This window comes from Lepidochelys kempii, chromosome 3, assembly GCF_965140265.1.
Source record: "Lepidochelys kempii isolate rLepKem1 chromosome 3, rLepKem1.hap2, whole genome shotgun sequence".
Lineage (NCBI taxonomy): Eukaryota > Metazoa > Chordata > Testudines > Cheloniidae > Lepidochelys > Lepidochelys kempii.
This window is the reverse complement of record NC_133258.1, coordinates 21,145,729-21,169,784: the sequence shown is the minus strand read 5'-3', so window position 1 is coordinate 21,169,784 and position 24,056 is coordinate 21,145,729. Positions and strand designations below refer to the sequence as shown.

The 24,056-nt window shown below is 46.2% G+C and overlaps 1 protein-coding gene across 3 annotated transcripts in view; it reads right to left on the bottom strand.

Annotated features, from left to right (window-relative positions):
- HS1BP3 (HCLS1 binding protein 3) overlaps positions 1-24,056 on the bottom strand; it is a 78,257-nt gene that overhangs the window by 25,532 nt on the left and 28,669 nt on the right. The gene's annotated exons all lie outside the window — the stretch shown is intronic.

Genomic DNA, 24,056 nt, shown 5'->3' with positions numbered 1-24,056 from the left:
TGTCACTCATGACCCAACAAGGGAGGTCAGCTGAGGTGAACAGAGAGTGGTTAAAAGCGACATTGTACGCCGCATGTGTCATGAGGAATGAAGCAGCTGGCTGGGAGAGTAATGTTCCATGGGAGCCTTCACGGGCGCCGCAATAGGGGGGCCCAGGAGGCCATAGCCCTCCCACTTTTTGAAAGTGGACGGGCCTAGTTTGGCAGGTGCTCCACCCCTCCTCTTCCCCCTGAGCGCCTCCTCCCCCCACCCAGAGCAGGAGAGTCCGCAGCTCTCCACAGCTGCCCCTGGGTCTTACCTGGTCCCGGCTCTGGCTGGGGTGGCCGCAGCCCATCCATGGTAAGAGCCGTGCAGGCAGCAATGGGGAGCTGTGCTGTGGAACTCTCACCTGCCCAGGGCAGGGGGGGCACAGGCCAGGGGCTGCTTTCGACCTCCTCATCCCAGGCAGGTGGAGGGTCCATGGCACAGCTGCCCATGCGGCTCTTACCCTGGCCAGGTTGCGGCCCACCAGCCAGAGCTGGATCCAGATAAAAGCCGTATGTGGGCAGATGTGGGGAGCTGCGGACCCTCCTGCCTTGGGTGGGGGGCCTGCAGGGCGGAGACACAGGCCCGGGGCTGCTCTCGACCCCCATCCCCGGGCAGGTGGAGGGTCCATGGCTCTCGGCCGCTCCAGCTTGCAGCTTGGCCATGGGTGGGGCCTTGGGCGGAAGAGATGGGGCGCTTGGGCCCTGCCCCCACCCCACACTTTTGGGCAGGCTCTGCCATCCTTGGGAACCTTCAGAAGCATTTCTATGTCTGGACCGCAGGGCTGCCTCAGTTATTAATTTCTCCTTCACACAGCTCATCTATCTGCATTACACTCATCACCTTGGTATCCGGTAACTGAAGGTTAGTTGAATAAGATACTGCATCTGACTGGCAGCAGGATTAATGGACACTCCTAAAAATGGCTCTTAACCAATCATTTACATTTCTTCAGAAGCACTTAAGCCCCTATGCTCAGCCCTGTCCTATCACATATACACTTCTCCCTACACAGCAGGGCTCACAGTTCAGGCAGTAATGCTGAGCACTGTGCATATTTCTTCGCACAATGTGATGACCTCTGTGCACAAAGGCTGAGCACACCCTTGCACTTTGGCTCGCTGCACTTCCTTCAGCAGCTGACAGGATCAAATGCTAATAGAGCTGGTATCAGCCATGCCACTCATTGGTCCCTGGTCCTTAGAAAACTGACACTCATTTGGAAAGAGTCCTGGAGCCCTGAAGCATGCTACAGCTTCATGGGAACGTTCTATGGGATTGAACACAAAATGTTACCTCTGCTATATGGTGATCCCAAAAAATCCCTAAAGCTAAGATAACCTATTGAACTGAAGCTAAAGTTTCAGAATAATTTCTACGTACCCTTATTAAAGTTCTGACTGATTTCACCCCTATTGAGTTCCATAAGTGTAATGCTAATTAGGCCACTGAACTTTCTCAGATCAAGCTAAGACATTTTGAAGATTATGAGCTTCAAAAAGACTCGACAATGCTAAAAATTTTTGTTGTATAAAGCATGTACATAAAACCCATCTGTGTAAGCATTAAGGGCCAAATTTTCAATCCATTTTTGTGGGCACTATTATTTGCATCTGCGGTTTATAGAGACAAGGTGGGGTGAGGTGGTATCTTTTATTGGAGCAATTTCTGTTGGGAGAGAGACATAGACTTTGTCTACAGGTTACTACAGTATAATTTATGTTGCTCAGGGGTGTGAATAATCCACACCCCATGAGTGACATCCTAAGCGCCAGTGTAGACAGCACTATCAGTGCTGTAGTGTAGATGTAGCCACAACCTTTCGAGCTTACACAGAGCTCTTTTTCAGGTCTGGGAAATGTACTCAGAGGGTCTGCAGTTTCCACGGCATGCATCCGATGAAGTGAGCTGTAGCTCACGAAAGCTCATGCTCAAATAAATTGGTTAGTCTCTAAGGTGACACAAGTACTCCTTTTCTTTTTGCGAATACAGACTAACACGGCTGTTACTCTGAAACCAGCTAAATAAAAGGTGGAACAGAAGTGGCCCATTAACACCTCTTCAGTCAAAGGTGAAGGGAAGGGCAGGGGGAAGGGCAGTTAGTGGGTTACAGATTGTTGTTTTAAGCCACAAATCTAGCATGTCTATTCAACCAATGATTTTTAATGTCTCGCAACACTATGAATTTAAGCTCTAAGGCTCGTCTTTTGAAGGTGTTGTGCAGGTTTCCTCTGAGGATAAGGACTGATAGGTCAGACAAAGAGTGAGTGCTTTGTGAAAAGTGTTCACCCAAAAGTGATACAGTGTTTTTTTTGTCTTTTATCAATTTTTTGTGTGAGCTCATGCAAAAGTGTAGTGATCGTCTTGTTTACCCACACAGTTGTTATTGGGCCATTTAGTGAACTGGATGAGGTAAATCACATGTTGTGATAGGCACGTGTAGGACCCTTGGATCCTGAAAGACATGTTGTTGGGGAAGATGTGATTGCAGGTTTTGCATCTGTTGTTCTGGCAGGGTCTGGTGACACTGACATCCTGGGACAAATACAGTTTTAGGAAGCTGGCTGACTGCTCACTGGTTAATCCTGTCATTGCCTCTGAGAAAACAAGACAGCAGGTGCTGAACTGAAAATGTCATCTGCTGCTCTCTCTCTATTCCAACAGTGTTCATTTTCCGAAGCTGTATGATAACCGACAAGACAAAAGGGTCATTCTCATCTGTCTGGGAGGAGGGGTGCCGAATGGGAAATCTAAGCCAGCCAGCTCAACCCAGCGTGACTGCTCAGCATTAAGTAACGGTGACAAGAGCTTGCTGTAGGGCAAGTTCACCTCAAAGAGTCAGCCTTTTCTTGCAGACACCAGGGCAGAAAAATCAGTTAATAGTGATGGAAATGCTTTCAGGGTCTCAAAAAGTAAGAGAAGAAGTTATAAAAGGTAGAAAAGTACCCTTGTTTTGAAACAATTTTTAGTGAGAAAATTATCAAGTAGGGAAATTTTTGTTCTCTGAGATCTTTGGACCAGGCCACTCTTGGATTATATAGTTCCAACCAACCAACAGATGGAGACAAATCATTAAGGGCAAGTTTTACAAGAGTTCAGCTCCCATTTAGGAACCTAAACACGTGGCCAGGTTTCTTGAAGTGCTCAGCACCGAGGAGTTTCTGTTGTTCTGAATGGAAACCACTGGATGCTTAGCTCTTCTGAAAATCTGGCCGTTAGCTTTTAATGCCGCTACACTCCTATGTCATTTGAAAGGAAGACCTCCAACACACTATAGTGAAACTATTTTTGTTGATATACAATAACCAATATCTTTAACCATAAATATGAATAGTTCCATGAAAACTCTGATTTTAATCTACACAGGCACTAATTTACATAGGGAAGGAACCTGGACTGGTTTACGAGATCTCAAAGGAAGAAAATTGCCAGGAAATATTTTCCCTTCTTTCTGGATCCCCTAGACCAGTCCAGACATTTGGAACGGGCTAAAACAAGGTTTTAAATAACAAGATAAAATTTTCAAAATCTATCAGGATGACACATTCACAGCGTACAGTGATAATGAAATACTTTCTATTGCAACTGTAACTAGGGTTGATATTAAAACAGCAGCTGTTACAGTTAAAAATTTTCAGATCCGTAGGGCTAGATAAACTGTATCCAGGAGTTTTAAAAGAATTGGCCAAGAAGCCCTCTGAACCACTGATGTTGATATTTTAACAATGTTTTGAATTCTGGGTAAGTTCTAGAGGAATAATTTTTTAAAATGCTAATATTGTGCCAATATGTAACAAGGTTAAATGGGACAACATGGGTATCTTTATACTGGTTAGCTGGATATCAATCCTGGATAAAATCATGGAAAGGCTGATAAGGGATACAATCAGTAAAGAATTAAAAGGATGGCCCCATAATTAATACCAATCAGCATGGTTTTATGGAAAATAAGTCATCTCAGACAAACATGATATTTTTTTTTAATGAGATTACAAATTAGGTTGATAAAGGTAATGGACATAAAGTCTGACATACTATACTGCATATGTCCAAACCTTCTTCTTGCCTTATGAGGCAGGGAGAACAAAATCTTTCGGTCTACCTTTTCTGGGCGGCAGGGGTACTGTTGTGGTCAGAGCCACCTCAGATGTAGCCTTCTTGGTGCTCCTCTGCAACTGGTTCAAGTCCCTCCTCTGAATCAGGCAGAGCAGAGACCTGACCTTGTATTCCCCATATCCTAAATGAGTGCCTTAAACACTGAGCTCTTGGTTTTCTGGGGTCTGTCTGTCTGTCTCTATGACCAAAAATTCCACCTGGATCTGAGAAATCTTCCTGATGAAAGCTTCAACAAAACAGACCCTTTCCTGCAAAAAGTCTAATTTTCAATGAGCTGCCATTTTCTGATGAAAAGCTGTCTCATCCAAAAAATTCCCAACCAGTTCTAGGCCCAGCCCTACACAGGAGTTATTCACAAATGTTTTAATCCCAAACACAGATCCATTAATTTACATCCAACACTAACTGTTCCGAGTGTGGGCCTTTAGTCAGTAAACTCTTGAGCAAGGACCGCATCTCACATCTGTAAAGCACTGTGCACATGCTGTATACATATCGAACCATGAAAAAAATATATATATATACACACAAGAAAATAGGAGTGACTAACGTAATGAAATCCAACCAACCTTACACTTTATATATCCTCCTCTTTGAAATGTCCTGAGCAGCTTTATGATCTATGGCAATTAAGTTGATAAGGAGAGAATGTAAAACACCTCACCTAATAAATGTGTATTCACTGTGTACTGGAGAGGTTCAGAGCAGCAGACACAAAAAGAGAGAGGAAGGTTCCACAAATAAACAGCTTATAGTAATATATTAATCTAAACATAGGGCAATCGCTCTCTGACTTGGCTCTGCTCTGGCACCTCTTTAGATTTCACTTTGTACGTCACATATCACTGCTGGAAAATGTGATTGTGGTTGGGAAAATCTGAAATTCAGAGGTCTCCACAGTGTGCATTTACGGTATCAAATTTAATGAAACCTTTAATATCAGTGAGTAGGATTACTACAGCTTCTAAAAATTAACAATGATGAATGCAAACAGCAATCATTTCTGGCATTGGTGACCCGTTCCTTAAACAATGAAATGGTGAAAAACTGATCAATAACAGTTGTTTCTAGTTCAGAGTCATATTTGAATATTTTTTCAGAACCATTCAATCAAGGAATTTATTTGAATGTGAAATTAACCTGATTTTCAAAAGTGCTGATTATCTACAATTCTAAGTGAAAGCAATAGGAGCTGCAGGAATCCAACACCTCTGAACATCAAGCCCTAAATACAGGATGTTATTCTTCTGGAAGACCAGTGCTTAATCATTTAGAAACTGCTTTGCAGGGGTTTAATTTCATGCTGCCTAATCATCCAGTGTACTTCATTTCCTGGCAGTCCACAGTGGATCCTGCTGCACATGCCAGTCAGCCTCTCCGTTACCCGCTGTGCTCATTGGCATAAGAGACAAAATTCACACTCTGCTGCTGCCTGCTCCATCACTACTATATCCAAATGCTGAGCAGACATGAGCACAAGGGACATGGGCAGATCTCTGATGTTGTGTGTACAAAGTGAACAGAGAAACCTAGAAGAAAAGGGCCTGTTTCCTTCTATTCCCCTTCCCCTCATCCCAACCCTCACTCTAGCCTTCGAGGTTCCTGGGAAAATTATGTCTCAAGCACAGTTTCCAACTTTCACGGAGTAAATAAGCACCTCAACTTTCACAATAAGCCAAAAATCAAGCTAATCCCATTTCAAAACAAGGCCAAAACAAGCCAATCCCTAAGAACCCCAACACTCTATGAGACTAGATCCCCCCGGCGTGCAGTCTGGGACTGTGGTGGGCCCGCTGTGCACCCCTGACTCTCTCCCCGCTTTGCCCCTGCTTGCCGGGAGCCGATCAAAAAAAAGGAGGCAACAAGCTACAAGCCAAACAAGCAACAAGCCAAAAACTAGCCAACAAGCAACTCACAAGCCAATTAAGCCAAAAACAAATGCAATTTCTGTGTTTTTTTTCGTGGGTTTGGCATGTCTGGTCTCAAGATACCCACTTCTCTGAGCTTGGTATATACACAGTCCCACCATCGTCCTAAGAGAGACCTCTAGCAAAGTACAAGGGATGCTCCAGTCTAAAACTTCCCCTGACATACCTGTTACACCACATCTCAGTAGCTTGTTATAAGCAAGACAAATGCTGGTTACTAAGGCAGTGGACAAATTCCAGCAACAGCTAGGTAGTATATGTAGACAAAATTACTCCATTTAAAAGGTATAATACCTTGACTAGTTGATGATATGGTCCCAGGAAGCACCTGGCTTAGGCTGGTCTTCCACTGTTTTTAGAATTAGCTTCATTTATACGTGACTCCGACACTAAGTGTTCTGGATTCTCAACCCACAAACCTTTGCATTTTGCATGTAAATAATTTCAGGACTTGGGCACATGAGGTTTGTATATGGAATCACAATAGTTGGATAAGTGGCTGCTATATGGAGTCATAGGACCCTATTTGGTGAAATTCTGATTGCTCTCTGCATCTGGCAAGATTAGGCCTTTAAATGAAGAATAATTCAACCTAAACTGCACAAAGGCACTAAGTGCGGAATGAGTGTCCACATGGAGACTTAGTCGGAATATCCACTGTGCTTTAAATTCACATCCGAGCTATTTCACACTAATTTCCCCATGAATACCTTGTGTAGACAAGTCCTAAGAATGAGAGCCAAATGCCAGTGCTCCACAATGTAACGAGTTATGTTAGTACTCCATTCTTCAGGATTGATGCTACTCGACTAGCCTCCTTGCTTCCTCTCTCCAGTTGGCCATTGCGCCCACATTTTCTCCGGGTAATGAGTGAGGCACCATCATAGCCTCCACAGAAAGGTTAGTACTGATGACAGAGTGCTGCAAACAGCACCTGTTATTACAAAGTGAATGACCTGTAAAACAGGGCCCAGTCTTCCCCAACATTAAGGATTTTAAACATGTATTTAGGTTCAGCCCTGTTCAACAAAGCACTTAAGCACAACTTTCACGGAGTAAATAAGCACCTCAACTTTCACAATAAGCCAAAAATCAAGCTAATCCCATTTCAAAACAAGGCCAAAACAAGCCAATCCCTAAGAACCCCAACACTCTATGAGACTAGATCCCCCCGGCGTGCAGTCTGGGACTGTGGTGGGCCCGCTGTGCACCCCTGACTCTCTCCCCCCTTTGCCCCTGCTTGCCGGGAGCCGATCAAAAAAAAGGAGGCAACAAGCTACAAGCCAAACAAGCAACAAGCCAAAAACTAGCCAACAAGCAACTCACAAGCCAATTAAGCCAAAAACAAATGCAATTTCTGTGTTTTTTTTCGTGGGTTTGGCATGTCTGGTCTCAAGACACCCACTTCTCTGAGCTTGGTATATACACAGTCCCACCATCTAATTAACTTAATTAGAGTTAAGCGTTTTGTTGAACTCAGACCTCAGCGCACAAGGCCTAAGTGCGTCTGAAGTCAGAACCCAACCTTCAACCCCCTTGACAGCACATAACACAACAGTCTCAAAAACTAGTCATTGGACTTCCAGCTCCACCGTGGACTCCTGTGAGACCCTGGACAGGTCACTATCTTGGTGACTGTTACTCACCTCTACAATAACAATAGCATGACCTACCTCCCAGGTGTGCTGTGTGCTCCAGCTGCAATAGGTTACTGGTGCTTTCCAAAGCAGACTAGTATTTTTAAAGTTAATTTAGCATGGTTGTAAAACATCCAAAGGACAGACCCAGAGACTGTGTCTTATTTATTCATTGAACAGATACCTCATTGGCACAGACAGTACAAACTTCCCATACTGCTCCACCAGCCTTCTCAGTGCTAACCAGAATGGACCACTTTAGGAGTAAGTGTGCTTCAGCCCCTTGTCCTCTCTTCTGCTAAGTGTGTAACCTGTTATGGTGCTTTGTAATGAATATCAGTTACTGGGCCTGGGCTAGCTTCAGACACAGTGTTAACATAATAGGCTCCACATCCCTTTCCTGATGGCTGAGAGCCATCAAGTCCCAGACAGGAGTCTCAGTTTAACGTGAAAAGATCAAAACCATGGCTTAAAAGGGCATGTATAGTAATCATCACTGCTTTTAAAAAGAAAAATGAATATCCACACTATGGTTTGTAATGAACCTCTGAAAGTCTGAATAGATTTATTGTGCTCTCTATAGATCAATTCCTACTGTACAATCAAATAATAAATCTGGATAGGAAGAAGTCACACTTTGGGAGGGGAAAAGCAAAAAAGTTCCATCTTAGCTCCAACAGAGCCCACACAGAGTTTTGTTTAACACATCAGAAAGGAACAGCTGTAGGTTGTATTTTATGCTATGCCTGTTTTTCATGGCACAGTTCCTAAAACACAATTTCTAAACATATTTTCTATCGACAATAACCTCCGCAGGATCACATAATGTGCAGTAACACTTGCTATTCCAGCAGCACTTTGCAGAGACTGTAGACAGATCTGCTCAGCAAGGCCTCTATGGTTCCATATGCCCAGAGAATTATTATTTTATACAACATGCGACTGAGACAGCTGTATGATTTATTACAGAATTTTCCCCTTGCTCCCACGTAGCTAACTGATGGTGTGCTATGGTCTCTCACTGCAGGTTCCCCCCTCCTTTCCTTCATTTGGGGATAAGGATTGGGGGGTGGGGGTGGGTGGGAAGAGATGCACCAGGGAGCATGTGTGTGTGAGAGGGAGCACAAATAGGTTTTCATGGACCCACAAGTACAAACCTCAAGCATTTGAATCCCAAATGATCTCTGCACTGGGGAGTGAGGTGGAAAGAGGCCTGCGGCTGTGTATGGGCCTGCTCAGGAAGAGCTCCTTGCTGCTGACTCAGTGTGTGAACTTGGGCAAGTAGTTTGACCTTTCAGTGCCTCAGTTTACTCACCTGAAAAACTGAGATAATGGGCCAGGTCCTCAGCTGGTGTAACTTGGTGCTCAGCCACCACAACCAATGCAAATTCACATCAGTGGAGAATCTGGCCCATTATCGCTCATCTACTGTTACTCACTGGGGACTTTTTCATTTATGTATTTATTTTTCCTTTTAGTTCCCACAAAACATCTTGAGCTATTGGGAGGTGTGATGGGGCACCTGCCGCACACTGGGTTCTAAGGAGTTAATAGAGCTCTTGGGAGGCTGCACAGGAGGCAGCCAATCAGAGAGGGGATGCGAGGAGAAGCCAATCAGGGCCGGGCTGGTCCATATAAGAACAGAGCAGTTTCAGTCACTCCCTGGAGTTTGAGGAGGGAAATGGACTGGCTGCCTTACAAGCTGAAGGCAGCAAGCACCCTGGACAGAACAGTGCTGCAGGCAGAGACCCAGGGAGCTAAAGGCAGCTCCTGGAGGGCTGTAGGCATTTGCAGGCTGAGGCCCTGAGGCAAGGGCAAAGAGGGTGCTGGGGCTGTGGGGAAGTGGCCTAAGGAAATATACTGAGCATCGGAAGGGGTGCTGCAAGCAGCAGCCATCTGCAGGGTCCCTGAGCCAGGACCTGGATTAGTGGGTGGGCCTGGGTCCCCACTCCCACTTGCTACTGAGGAGGTGGCTGGACTGAGGGACTGTGATACTGTCCCCTGGAACGGGGGGAACACAGAGTGTGGTGCAGCCGGAGGGCTGTGTCCTGAACAGGATGCTGTGGCCCTGGGAGTGATGTGGGCCCCTGGAGCAGAAGTGATGGTAGTGAGACATCACTGGAAGAGGGTGCACTGGTGTACATAGCTAATCCCCAGGACAGCCAGCAGGAGGCACTGCAGTGGTTAGTCCCACCCTGTCACAGGAGGACATCTTGCACAGCCTACTGCTAGGCAAGCTTCCTCAACCCTAACCTCGCTTCACACATGATCAGTCCTTGTCCTCTCTCCTGAGACTGCCATGGGGGGGCTCGTCGTGGCTGTGGTAGTTTTCAATGACAGTCATGTCCATGTGCTAGGATCTGGCCAGAGGCTGGCTGTTCATTTTAGATATTCCGCTCAACGTGAAAAAGCATTTGGAGGTTGATCCAAAACCCACTGAAGTTAATGGAAAGATTCCCATGAACTTCTATGCCCTTCATCATCATTAACAGTCTAGATTTGATTTTGCATTTCTAGAGTGCCTTCAATTACAGGATCTCAAAGCTTTTGATGGAGCTGAATTCAGCCTCACAAACCCACCTATGAAGTAAGTATTAATCTCTGTTTTCCTATTGGGAAACCAAGGCATACAGCTGTTAAATGACTTACCCAAGAACACCCTGTGCCAGATCCAGGAGCAGAACCTAGATTTGCCAATTCCCAGTTCTGTATTTTAAGCTCTGTACTTTTACAATGCCATTCTTCTTCCCCCGGCTGGCAGTCTGGATGGGAAAAGTTCCACAGTGTGTTACCAGACTACAGATCAATCCAATTACCACAGGAGAATCTGATCCTAGGCTACTTTAATCTGCATCAGCTAATAACTGTATAGTTATACCAGACAATTAATGGCACATCTGGAAATGTTTTATGGTTTGCTCCCAAAAATCATTTTGCAATGGCCAATTCTTTGGTCCTTTAAAATAGGGTACATATCTTTGTACCAGGTATGTTGGGACAGGAAACCATAGAACCAACATTCAGTCTGTTGGGTTGCGTTAATTGTTCAGATGGATGGGGATGCAAGATTTTCCAAGGATTTAAACTGAAGGAACATTCACTCCCACAAACAGGCTTCTTTCAAAGCAAATGGGGAGGGATAGCTCAGTGGTTTGAGCATTGGTCTGCTAAATCCAGGGTTGTGAGTTCAATTCTTGAGGGGGCCATTTAGGGATCTGGGGCAAAAATTGGGGATTGGCCCTGCTTTGAGCAGGGGGTTGGACTAGATGACCTCCTGAGGTCCCTTCCAACCTTGAGATTCTATGAAATGATTCATTTAAACTCATTAAATAGAAGACAACAGGTAACTGAAATTCATCCCCTATTAGCAATTTGTTTAATCTACAAAGCAGTTCTGTAGATCTATTGATTAAACATTTCCTGTGGCTCAGTACAGACATCAGGCTAATCAATGAGGTAATGCTTTTTTTAAAATTCTAATTGAGGGCTTGAGTCAACCCATTATGCTAAAGCCCATGAGACTTAGCATGTTTAAAAGCTTCCCAATTACATCATGCTTGGCTCTCATAACAAAGCTGGAGTATGAAGGGACTTTGGATTTTGTTTAGCTGTGAAATTACCCTGCACAGCTTTTAAGAAATCTGCTGCTTTCTACATATTTACATCAGTTAGCCTAAGACTGTCCTCTATGCTTGCAAGGCTGTTTTCTGCAGCTTCTGCTTGATTTCATGTTATGCTCCACATGGCTACAGGTGACTCTCCATATTATTGTTAAATAAGAAGAACGAACCACAGAATGGGGTAAAACAACAACAGAGAGGTTTGCCAAAAGGATTATAGAAATTATTTAACAGTCTGTTCAACCTAGTGGCAATATTATTGCAGTTTTATTAACTTATGTTATTTGGTTCTCTGTAATTCTTCTATACACAAAGTATGTGGCAAATTTTATTGTTTTATATATTAAATTATTACAAACAAGGAATAGGATCCACTGAAGATCTCATGGCAATCTTTTCTAAAGCAGAGGTACCTACTGCAGCAAATTCCAACTTAGATATTTCTATTACATCTACCTACAATTCTCCCAGCATTTCTCTTGGATAAGGTATTCTCCACTTACTTTCCTAGGCTGCAATGTGGGGATGCTATAAAGTAGTAAACAATCACTGTGTTTTACCCCAGAGGTAGCTGCATTTTCATTCTGGATGAAGAGATCATGCTACACAGAGTGCCGTTTAAATTTGCATAGCTCTTTGTAATCCTCTGGGATGAGAGAGGTTATATAAATACAAAAATTACTATTTATAAGCACTACCAAATATATTCAGGGGTCTAATCAGAAGGAAAATGAAGCATACTAAAAATAATTTACTTAAACTCTTTCCCAAAGGATCTTGAAGTGCTTTACAAACTTTAATTATATACATAAATTTGGAATAACTCCATCCATCTATGAAATGCACATACCACTGTGCTAAAATATGGTAACTGCTTAAGAGTACACAGCAACGCTCCCCAGAGCCTGGGAAACAATGACCAGAGGATCTTTTATAACCAGAAATTTAAGAATAGATCAAGAGATGCATAGAATCATAGAATACCAGGGTTGGAAGGGACCCCAGAAGGTCATCTAGTCCAACCCCCTGCTCGAAGCAGGACCAATTCCCAGTTAAATCATCTCAGCCAGGGCTTTGTCAAGCCTGACCTTAAAAACCTCTAAGGAAGGAGATTCTACCACCTCCCTAGGTAACGCATTCCAGTGTTTCACCACCCTCATAGTGAAAAAGTTTTTCCTAATATCCAATCTAAATCTCTCCCACTGCAACTTGAGACCATTACTCCTCGTTCTGTCATCTGCTACCACTGAGAACAGTCTAGAGCCATCCTCTTTGGAACCCCCTTTCAGGTAGTTGAAAGCAGCTATCAAATCCCCCCTCATTCTTTTCTTCTGCAGACTAAACAATCCCAGCTCCCTCAGCCTCTCCTCATAAGTCATGTGTTCTAGACCCCTAATAATTTTTGTTGCCCTTCGCTGGACTCTCTCCAATTTATCCACATCCTTCTTGTAGTGTGGGACCCAAAACTGGACACAGTACTCCAGATGAGGCCTCACCAATGTCAAATAGAGGGGAACGATCACGTCCCTCGATCTGCTCGCTATGCCCCTACTTATACATCCCAAAATACCATTGGCCTTCTTGGCAACAAGGGCACACTACTGACTCATATCCAGCTTCTCGTCCACTGTCACCCCTAGATCCTTTTCCGCAGAACTGCTGCCTAGCCATTCGGCCCCTAGTCTGTAGCAGTGCATTGGATTCTTCCGTCCCAAGTGCAGGACCCTGCACTTATCCTTATTGAACCTCATCAGATTTCTTTTGGCCCAATCCTCCAATTTGTCTAGGTCCTTCTGTATCCTATCCCTCCCTCCAACGTATCTACCACTCCTCCCAGTTTAGTATTATCCGCAAATTTGCTGAGAGTGCAATCCACACCATCCTCCAGATCATTTATGAAGATATTGAACAAAACCGGCCCCAGGACCGACCCTTGGGGCACTCCACTTGACACCGGCTGCCAACTAGACATGGAGCCATGATCACTACCCGTTGAGCCCGACAATCTAGCCAGCTTTCTACCCACCTTATAGTGCATTCATCCAGCCCATACTTCCTTAACTTGCTGATAAGAATACTGTGGGAGACCGTGTCAAAAGCTTTGCTAAAGTCAAGAAACAATACATCCACTGCTTTCCCTTCATCCACAGAACCAGTAATCTCATCATAAAAGGCGATTAGATTAGTCAGGCATGACCTTCCCTTGGTGAATCCATGCTGGCTGTTCCTGATCACTTTCCTCTCATGCAAGTGCTTCAGGATTGATTCTTTGAGGACCTGCTCCATGATTTTTCCAGGGACTGAGGTGAGGCTGACTGGCCTGTAGTTCCCAGGATCCTCCTTCTTCCCTTTTTTAAAGATTGGCACTACATTAGCCTTTTTCCAGTCATCCTGGACTTCCCCCGTTCGCCACGAGTTTTCAAAGATAATGGCCAATGGCTCTGCAATCACAGCCGCCAATTCCTTCAGCACTCTCGGATGCAACTCGTCCGGCCCCATGGACTTGTGCACGTCCAGCTTTTCTAAATAGTCCCTAACCACCTCTATCTCCACAGAGGGCTGGCCATCTCTTCCCCATTTTGTGATGCCCAGCGCAGCAGTCTGGGAGCTGACCTTGTTAGTGAAGACAGAGGCAAAAAAAGCATTGAGTACATTAGCTTTTTCCACATCCTCTGTCACTAGGTTGCCTCCCTCATTCAGTAAGGGGCCCACACTTTCCTTGGCTTTCTTCTTGTTGCCAACATACCTGAAGAAACCCTTCTTGTTACTCTTGACATCTCTTGCTAGCTGCAGCTCCAGGTGCGATTTGGCCCTCCTGATATCATTCCTACATGCCCGAGCAATATTTTTATACTCTTCCCTGGTCATATGTCCAACCTTCCACTTCTTGTAAGCTTCTTTTTTATGTTTAAGATCCGCTAGGATTTCACCATTAAGCCAAGCTGGTCGCCTGCCATATTTACTATTCTTTCGACTCATCGGGATGGTTTGTCCCTGTAACCTCAACAGGGATTCCTTGAAATACAGCCAGCTCTCCTGGACTCCTTTCCCCTTCATGTTAGTCCCCCAGGGGATCCTGGCCATCCGTTCCCTGAGGGAGTCGAAGTCTGCTTTCCTGAAGTCCAGGGTACGTATCCTGCTGCTTACCTTTCTTCCCTGCGTCAGGATCCTGAACTCAACCAACTCATGGTCACTTCCTCCCAGATTCCCATCCACTTTTGCTTCCCCCACTAATTCTACCCGGTTTGTGAGCAGCAGGTCAAGAAAAGCGCCCCCCCCCAGTTGGCTCCTCTAGCACTTGCGCCAGGAAATTGTCCCCTACGCTTTCCAAAAACTTCCTGGATTGTCTATGCACTGCTGTATTGCTCTCCCAGCAGATATCATGAAAATTTAAAGTCACCCATGAGAATCAGGGCATGCGATCTAGTAGCTTCCGTGAGCTGCCGGAAGAAAGCCTCATCTACCTCATCCCCCTGGTCTGGTGGTCTATAGCAGACTCCCACCACTACATCACTCTTGTTGCACACACTTCTAAACTTAATCCAGAGACACTCAGGTTTTTCTACAGTTTCGTACCGGAGCTCTGAGCAGTCATACTGCTCCCTTACATACAGTGCTACTCCCCCACCTTTTCTGCCCTGCCTGTCCTTCCTGAACAGTTTATAACCATCCATGACAGTACTCCAGTCATGTGAGTTATCCCACCAAGTCTCTGTTATTCCAATCACGTCATAGTTCCTTGACATCACCAGGACCTCCAGTTCTCCCTGCTTGTTTCCAAGGCTTTGTGCATTCGTATATAAGCACTTGAGATAACCTGTTGATCGCCCCTCATTCCCAGTATGAGGCAGGAGCCCTCCCCTCACAGACATTCCTGCCTGTGCTTCCTCCTGGTATCCCGCTTTCCCACTTACCTCAGGGCTTTGGTCTCCTTCCCCCGGTGAACCTAGTTTAAAGCCCTCCTCACTAGGTTAGCCAGCCTGCTGGCAAAGATGCTCTTCCCTCTCTTCGTAAGATGGAGCCCGTCTCTGCCCAGCACTCCTCCTTCATGGAACACCATCCCATGGTCAAAGAATCCAAAGCCTTCTCTCCTACACCACCTGCGTAGCCATTCGTTGACTTCGACGATTCGACGGTCCCTACCCAGGCCTTTTCCTTCCACGGGAAGGATGGACGAGAACACCACTTGCGCCTCCAACTCCTTTATTCTTCTTCCCAGAGCCACGTAGTCCGCAGTGATCCGCTCAAGGTCATTCTTGGCAGTATCATTGGTGCCCACGTGGAGAAGCAGGAAGGGGTAGCGATCCGAGGGCTTGATGAGTCTCGGCGGTCTCTCCGTCACATCGCGAATCGTAGCCCCTGGCAAGCAGCAGACTTCTCGGTTTTCCCGGTCAGGGCGGCAGATAGATGACTCAGTCCCCCGGAGGAGAGAGTCCCCGACCACCACCACCCGCCTTCTCCTCTTGGGAGTGGTGGTCGTGATGCACATGCAGCAGCACAATGCCCCCTCACTAAAAACTTGCTCCAATATTGGTCCCTCACTGACAGAGGAAGAACTGAAATTTGTCCCAGGAATAACCAGCAATTAATTATACCTGGAAAAAAAGGAATACACAGAGACCAATTTTAGGATCCTAAATTATCATAGAGCAGACACTTCTCTACCTGGTTAGCACCTCAATGCCAATTTGAGTGCTCTGGCATCCAAATCAGAATGCTTATTCACTATTTTTCTTTTTGCATTTGGCTGCCAAATTTGATATCCTGAATGAGCAGCAGTGGATGGAACATGGGAGTGGGAGTCAGGAACTTCCAAATTCAAATCCAAGTGCCTAACCAGACTTCAGCTGTGACCTTCAGGAAGCATATTTATACTGAGGAAGAAACCATTACAGAGGGCATGAGTTACAGAAGATGGTTCGTTCTTCAGCACATCCACACTCAACACTGTTTGAGAGGCCCCGCAGAGGAAAGGTTCTATAACTAGGGCCCTACCAAATTCAGGGTCCCCTTTGGTCAATTTCACAGTCATAGGATTTTAAAAATTGTTAATTTCATGATTTCAGCTATTTAAATCTGAAATTTCGCAGTGTTGCAATTGTAGGGGTTCTGACCCGAAAAGGAGTGTGTGGGGGGAAGGGGAGGGTCGCAAGGTTATTGTAGTGGGTGGGTTGCGATACTGCTACCCGTACTTCTGCGCGGCTGGTGGCGGCACTGCCTTCAGAGTGGCGGCAGCGGGAGAGAAGTGCCCAGCTCTGAAGGCAGAGCAGCCGCCAGCAGCAGCGCAGAAGTATGGGTGGCAGGGTACGGTATTGCCACCTTCACTTCTGCGCTGCTGCCTGCAGAGCTGGGCCCTCAGTCAGGAGGTGCCACGCTCCAGCCGCCCAGCTCTGAAGGCAGCGCAGAAGTAAGGATGGCAATACCGCAACCCCCCTAAAATAACCTTATGACCCCCACACACAACTCCCTTTTGGGTCAGGACCCCTTATTTGAGAAATGCTGGTCTCCGCCGTGAAATCTGTAAAGTACAGAGTAAAAGCTCACAAAAGACCCGATTTCACGGGGGGAGACCAGATTTCACAGTCCATGATGGGTTTTTCAGAGCTGTGAATTTGGTAGAGCCCTATCTATAACCCATGACCCACTCCCTGAGCCATCCTGACCCCCTGTATAGCACTCCACACCAGTTACATCATGCTCTGCTTGGACAGGAAAAATCCCTTTCTGACTCTTGAAGCAATTATTGAGTGATGAAGCATTGCCAGAAGTGGAGTGGGGTTTAGCATGTGGCTTATTAGCTCAACTCTGTTTTGCTCTGAAGCAGGATTTGCTTGTTTGCTTTTAAATAATCTCCACACCTCCACCTTTATATACACAGAAAGTGTATGGCAAATTTTATTGTTTATTATGTTAAAATATTAAAATCAAGGAATAGGAGCCACTGAAGATCTCATGGCAATCTTTTCAAAAGCAGAGGTACCTATTGCAACAAATTCAACTTTGATACTTCTATTATATCTTATATCTACATTGTTCTCCCCCAGAGGGTTTATAGATCTCTTGGACAAAGTGTATTAAAGCAGGCATGATGTACAAGAAATACAGACTGCGTCAGGGAGTGGGATCCAGGCCTAGGAGGCCACAGGGAAACAAACAGTGGGAGGAGTCCATAATGGGGGCAAAAAGTTATGTAGCAAAGACAGACAAACAAGGAACAGAAGGTGATGAAACAGGTGAGAGTTGGGCTGTGCAAACGGATCTCAGTTTTGATGCAGATGGACGGGATCTGAATCAAGGAAGTATCCAAGAAATGAACACAGCTAAAACACAGATCAATCTGTACCAACAGACATACAGATAAACTATAGCAATAAAATTCCTAGAGAAATGAGAGCACCTCTTCCATCCTCTCCCATGCGCCTATCTACTGGGTTTGAAAGGGAACAGAAATGATAAGCCAGACTTTTAAAAACAGCAGGGGAGCCTATCCAAGAAACCAGTTCATCAAAGAGATTTTAGAACTGATCCCACGAGGCTGAGAACTGAGGCTCCAAATAAAGCCAAGGAAAGCTGGCTTAAAGGGGAGTGGCTCAGCCCCTCTCCGGATCAGCAATACACACTCCACAGTTTTAAAAAAAGAGCTATGGCACCACACCACTTTCTCAGATTTGAAAATCTCTTCAGGTTGTTGCCCTAAAATGTTTCTCAAGAGGAGTGAATGGACAGGAGGAAAGGAAGGGTTGTTTACTGGGGTTTGTAAGCTGCAGTTCCGACAGCAATGCGATTGGAATCAGCACAAATATTTGTGGCACTTGGCAGCAGTGATGTCCAAGCATGGTTTGCGACCTTCACTGGTGACTCAACAATTGACAGCACATAAAGATCTGCCTGTTTTAGAACTCTAAAGGCTTCACAGCTGTGTTCCTGGACACACATACTGCCCTACAACTGCATGCGAGGAAAATACAGCATTTGAAATGAGTTCTCCTTTGCTTGTTTTTCTTGTCCAAAGTACATTTGAACAACCACCTTGTAACATGGGCCTTCCCCTTTCCTTGCTGCCTTGGCCCCTGTTCCTAATTATAGTGCCCTGGTAGAAGAGAATGGGACAGAGCAGTGGGGTCGCTGCTGATGTGGGAAAGTTCAACTGGATTCAGAGGTGAGCTCATACACCCAAAGACTAGGGTGACCAGGTGTCCTGTTTTTAACAGGACAGTCCCGTATTTAAGCATTCTTCCAGATAACCTGACTTTTTGTTAAATATGGGCAAACTGTCCCGTATTTTCTGGGATCACGGCACAGAGCCAGCAGCAAGCAGCTGTGCCCTCCACCCCCCACTTTGCTCTCGCCACCGCACACCCGCAACGGAATCCCCCTTGCCGCCTCCTCCAGCGGCAGCAGCAGCACCAGAGCCGGGGATGGGCAGTGACAGCGCGCCCAGGAGCAGCCCGGGCTCGCCACTCCCCCACCCCCCGTTCCTGCTGCTGCACCTTCCCCACCGCCCTCCTGGGCAGCACTCCTGCTGCGCCACCCTCAGCTCCCACCTTGCGTGGGGGAGAAGCCAGGGCCGGGAATGCCCTGCCCAGGGAAGGGGGTCCCTGCTCCCGCAGGCAGAGGGGCTCTGCTGGCTCCCTGGCAGTGGGAGCAGGCTGTGAGCAGCATCTCACCTCGCAGCCTACCCCGCCCCCGCACGTGGGACCCTTAGGGGGGCGTGGAGGAACTTTTGGGGGGGGAGCATGGCAACCCCAGCACTGTGCTGGAGGGAGGGGCTAGGAAGAGCGGATTGGGCTGGCCAGCCTGCCTGCATACAGGGGGACAAGGGGGCCTCAGGCAGCCCCACGCGCAGGCGTGCAGCGGGGGGGGGGGGGCGGGGTGGTTTGGACCACCAGCCCTGCAGGCAGGCGACAGGGGGCCTCGGACCACCAGCCCCGTGTGCGGCAGGGAGGCTTGGACCACCAGCCTGCATTCAGGGGCTCGGAGGACCAGCCTCGCGTGCAAGGGAGAAGGGGGGTCAGACCAGCCCCCGGGGGATTGCAGACAGGCAGCGGGGGGGCTCGGACCAGGTTGGAGGGGATTGCAGGTGGCGGGGGGAGGTCAGATCAGGGAAGGGTTCGCATGCAGGTGGCTCAGGGAAAATACAGTCACGTTTTGGAAAATACAGTCACGCTACCAAAGACCCATAACAAACTACTAACATAGGACCAAATAAAACTGTGAATTCAAGGACTGGTCCATGTGTGTGGGAGGGGTGCGGGGTGGGGAGGGGAGGAATGAGTGGCCTGAGGACCAACAACTTTAGCAAAATGGTAGAATCCTGATGGCAGCAGGGATGACAAGGCCCAGCAGATAGGGTTGCCAACTTTCTAATCACACAAAACTGAACACCCTAGCCCCGCCCCTTTCCTGAGGACCCACCCCTTTCTGAGGCCGCACCCCTATCCCGCCCCTTTCTGAGGCCCCACTCCCTGCATTCCCCCTCCTCGGTGGCTTGCTCTCCCCCACCCTCACTGGGCTGGGACGGGGGTGTGGGTGGGGGTGAGGGCTCTAATTGGGGGTACAGGCTCCAGGGTGGGGCCAGAAATAAGGGGTTCAGGGTGAGGGAGGGGTCTCCATCCTGGAGCAGGGAGTTGGGGTGAGGGAGGGGATGAGGGCTCCAGCTGGGGGTGCGGGGTCTGGGGTACAAGAGGGGGCTCCAGGTTGGGGGGCGGCCAAGGGATTTGGAGTGCAGGAGGGGGCTGCGGGTTGAGGCAGAGGGTTGGGTTGCAGGAGGGGGTATGGGCTCTGGGCTGGGGGTGGAGGCTCTTGGGAGGAATGAGGGGGTTGGGCTGCAGGAGGGGGTTCTGGGTTTGAGGGGGCTCAGGGCTGGGGCGGGGGTTGGGGCTCGGGCTTACCTCAGACGACTCCTGGTCAGCGGTGCTGCAAGGCTAAGGCAGGCTAGTCCCTACCCGTCCTGGCACTGTGCTGCGCCCTAGAAGCGGTCCAGCTCCTAGATGAGGGGGCCAGGAGGCTCCTCACGCTGCTCTCACCTGCAGGCACCACCCCCCCAGCTCCCATTGGCAGTGATTCCTGGCCAGTGGGAGTGCAGAGCCTGCCTTAGACCTGCAGCACTGCCGACCGGACTTTTAATGGCCCGGTTGTCAGTGCTGACCAGAGCCACCAGGGTTGGGCCGCCCTTTTCGACTGGGCATTCCGGTCGAAAACTGGACACCTGGCAACCCTACGAGCAGATGCAAGTCCACTTTGACATCCTATATTCCATTTGACCATTTTTCTAATCTATCAAGATTATCCTTCATTGTAGCTACATCTCTTAACTCCTCCTTCTAATTTAATATTGTCTGCAAATTTAAGGCTCTTACCCTTGGTAGCTTTGGCTAAACTAAACCATTAATACAAATATTCAAGATTACTGAATTCAGAGCCCTGTGGGACTCCGTTTCCCATCAAATTCAGCACAGAGTGCATACCTTCAACAATCTGACATCTACCCTCTAACCAGTACTTTACAGATCTTATTAGTGACCTAATACCTGTTTAATCTTTCTATGTAGTATCTTAAATAGTGAAATGCCTCTCACAACCAACCAATATAGAATCATAGTGTTAGAAGGGACGCAAGGGTTACCTGGTTTTATCCCCTGCCAAGATGCAGGATCCAAGACAGATAGCTATCCAGCCTCTTTTTGAAAACCTCCAGTGAAGGAGGTTCCACAACTTACTTAATTGCTTAAGTTTCAAAGTGAGACATGGCCAATTTTGGTCCCTCAGAAACACTCCCCCTTCCATCAGAAAAGAAAGGTAAAACATTCTAAAATAATTTCTTGCCTGCATATCTGCAGAGACCCTATCAGACTCCACTGGAGACAGAGAACAGACCCATATGGCAGACATTTGAATGCTCCATGAGTCTCACTTTCCTTGTGTCACTTCACCCCAAATAAACCTCTTCCCAAGCAGCTGACAAATTATACCCTTTTCCTCTGCAGAATGAAGATTTTTCTGGTGCTTATCAATCTTATCTAGGATGTTCTGGCTGCCAATAAACAGCTTCTCAATCCTGTCCCTGCCCCTCAGATATAAACATGCCATGGCTTTCCTTTCAGTGGTTTAGTGGAATGTTTAATTTTTAAATACTTCAGCATGATACTGATGTAGCCCATTTCAATTATGCAGATGTGTTTGCCAGAAGTATCATAGAATCATAGAAGATTAGGGTTGGAAGAGACCTCAGGAGGTCATTTAGTCCAAACCCCTGCTCAAAGCTGTATCAACCCCAACTAAATCATCCCGGCTTTGGCTTTGTCAAGCCAGGCCTTAAATACCTCTAAGGATGGAGATTCCACCACCTCCCTAGGTAACTCATTCCAGTGCTTCACCATCTTCCCAGTGAAACAGTGTTTCCTAATATCCAACCTAGACCTCCCGCACTGCAACTTGAGATCATTGCTCCTTCTTCTGTCATCTGCCATCACTGAAAACAGCCAAGCTCCATCCTCTTTTGAACCCCCCTTCAGGTAGTTGAAGGCTGCTATCAAATCCCCCCTCACTCTTCTCTTCTGCAAACTAAACAAGACCAGTTCCCTCAGCCTCTCCTCGTAAGTCATGTGCCCCAGCCCCCGATCATTTCCATTGCCCTCCGCTGGACTCTCTCCAATTTGTCCACATCCCTTCTGTAGTATCCTAATCACCATGAAATGACCACTCCTGCCTTGCAGCTATCACTACCGTCCTATTCTAACAATAGTAGATTTTCAATGTCTTTGACTTCACGTTCATTTTTGTTTTCTTCCTTGAGCCTTACCCAGCTGGTGAACCACCATTTCCTCATTATAAACCGCACTGCAACATTTTAGAATCGGCTGCACGAGTATTTTCGGAAACCACAAGCATACTATGCCGTTTCAAGTACAGCATGTTTGCAAGTTAAAGCTTTACGCCCATATGGTTAAGCAACAACAAAAAACAAAAAAGGAAAAAAAAATCAGGACCACCAAAGTTAAAGCCTCCCACAGGAAAAGCAGCCACAGATGTCACTGTTACATACTTTTCAAAGTGTGCAATAAATGGAAAAGATGGACAATACTGTTGATTAAAGAGAAACTCAATACACTGTCAATATAAAACTAGCCATTTCTCCGCCTTGTTGTGGGGTCAGGTTGAACCCAGTCTTTCACTTAAGACTTAACACAGGCTATCAACATGTACAGATGTTATTTGCAGTGGGGGAGGGGAGTAATTGGCTGGTATTTTTACATTTTATAGTGGTAAAAACCAGGCCATGTTATTTGAGATGTTACTGTGACATTGAATTATGGCAGAGTGCCTGAAGCCAGGGTTCAGCACATATTTATGTTTTTGTACAGTGCTTCCACACAATGGCGTCCTGGGCGTCTAAGTACCACAAAAATACACATAAATAATAATAAATAAAGATATGTAGCATAAGATCAGTAATATAGGCACAAAAGGAGCTGCTCAAGACATGAGGCCTGGTTCTGATCTCCATTACCTTGGTGTAAAATGGGAGTTACTTCCACTGAAGCTGGCGGAGTTACACCAGTGTAGCAGCAACATAAGGTCAGATTCCGGCTTATCATTTCAACTTTAAATTTCTGGCTTTTGTAACACCCTTAATACGGGTGCTTTGTGCAGAACTTTTTAAAAGAAGAAGAACCAGATTAGCTGGATGCCAGAACAGCCACCTGTTAAGAGTTTATTTTTCAAAGCATTTGATTTTTAAAAAAATTCACCAACAATGCAGAGATTCCCACTGTAGCTGAGTACATATTTTTAAGTGCCTTGTTTGCTCTTACTTAGGAAAAACTCCATTGATTTCAGCAAGAATGCTGCTTTCGTAGGAAGTGGCGAACAGGAAGTTAAATGGGGATTAAGTGCCAGATCTGTTCATCCCTCGATACACTCAAGAGATCCAAAGATTCAGACTTTTAGACACAAGTCAAACCACCACAGAACGGGAAAGCAAACTTCTTGTTTATTTTGGCACTGTGAATTCTTTACAGCTTATCTTTGGTGTAAGTGGCAAATCCAACAATACATTTTCTAACTCAAAAGATCATTTTCCTATCCAAAAAAGGACAGCTTCTTTTGTAAATTGCCCAGCTGAGGCTGATTTTGTGGGAAGTATTGCTATACCTAGAGTCTCACTGTAAACAGTAATTTAACCATTTTTTAAAAATCCATCTTTAAAAAAAAAAGAAATAATTTGGATACTTGGCAAAGAACCTGTTCAATTGCTAAATGAATAACAGTTAAACTATTCCAATGACAATCAAGGAATGAAGTACACTAAGTAAAAAGAACGTCTGAAAGTTAGTAATTGCAACTTGTTCTAATAGTGGCAATGAGCTCTAAAACATGCTTCCAGAATTAAACATTTCTGCTTGGCCCAACTGCAGCGTGGGAGACCCAGGCTTGGGAATGACCGTAGGTTAAGTCACATTCAGATTTAAATGGGAAAAGTAAAAGGAAAGATCCATCCCATGTTGCCATCCTAGGGAGGAACCAGTTCAGAGCAGTGTTAAAGTCCTAAGACAAGATTTTCAGAAGTAACTGGTGATTCTGGGTGTCTGACTTGACATACCTTAAAGGAGCTCGATTTTCGGAGGAGGGTTGTTTAGCATTTCCTGAATATCAAGATCCTTTAAACTTTAAAGTATCTCAAGTTAGGCACTGCTGACAATCCACAATATTGCTGTTGTCACTGCTGACAA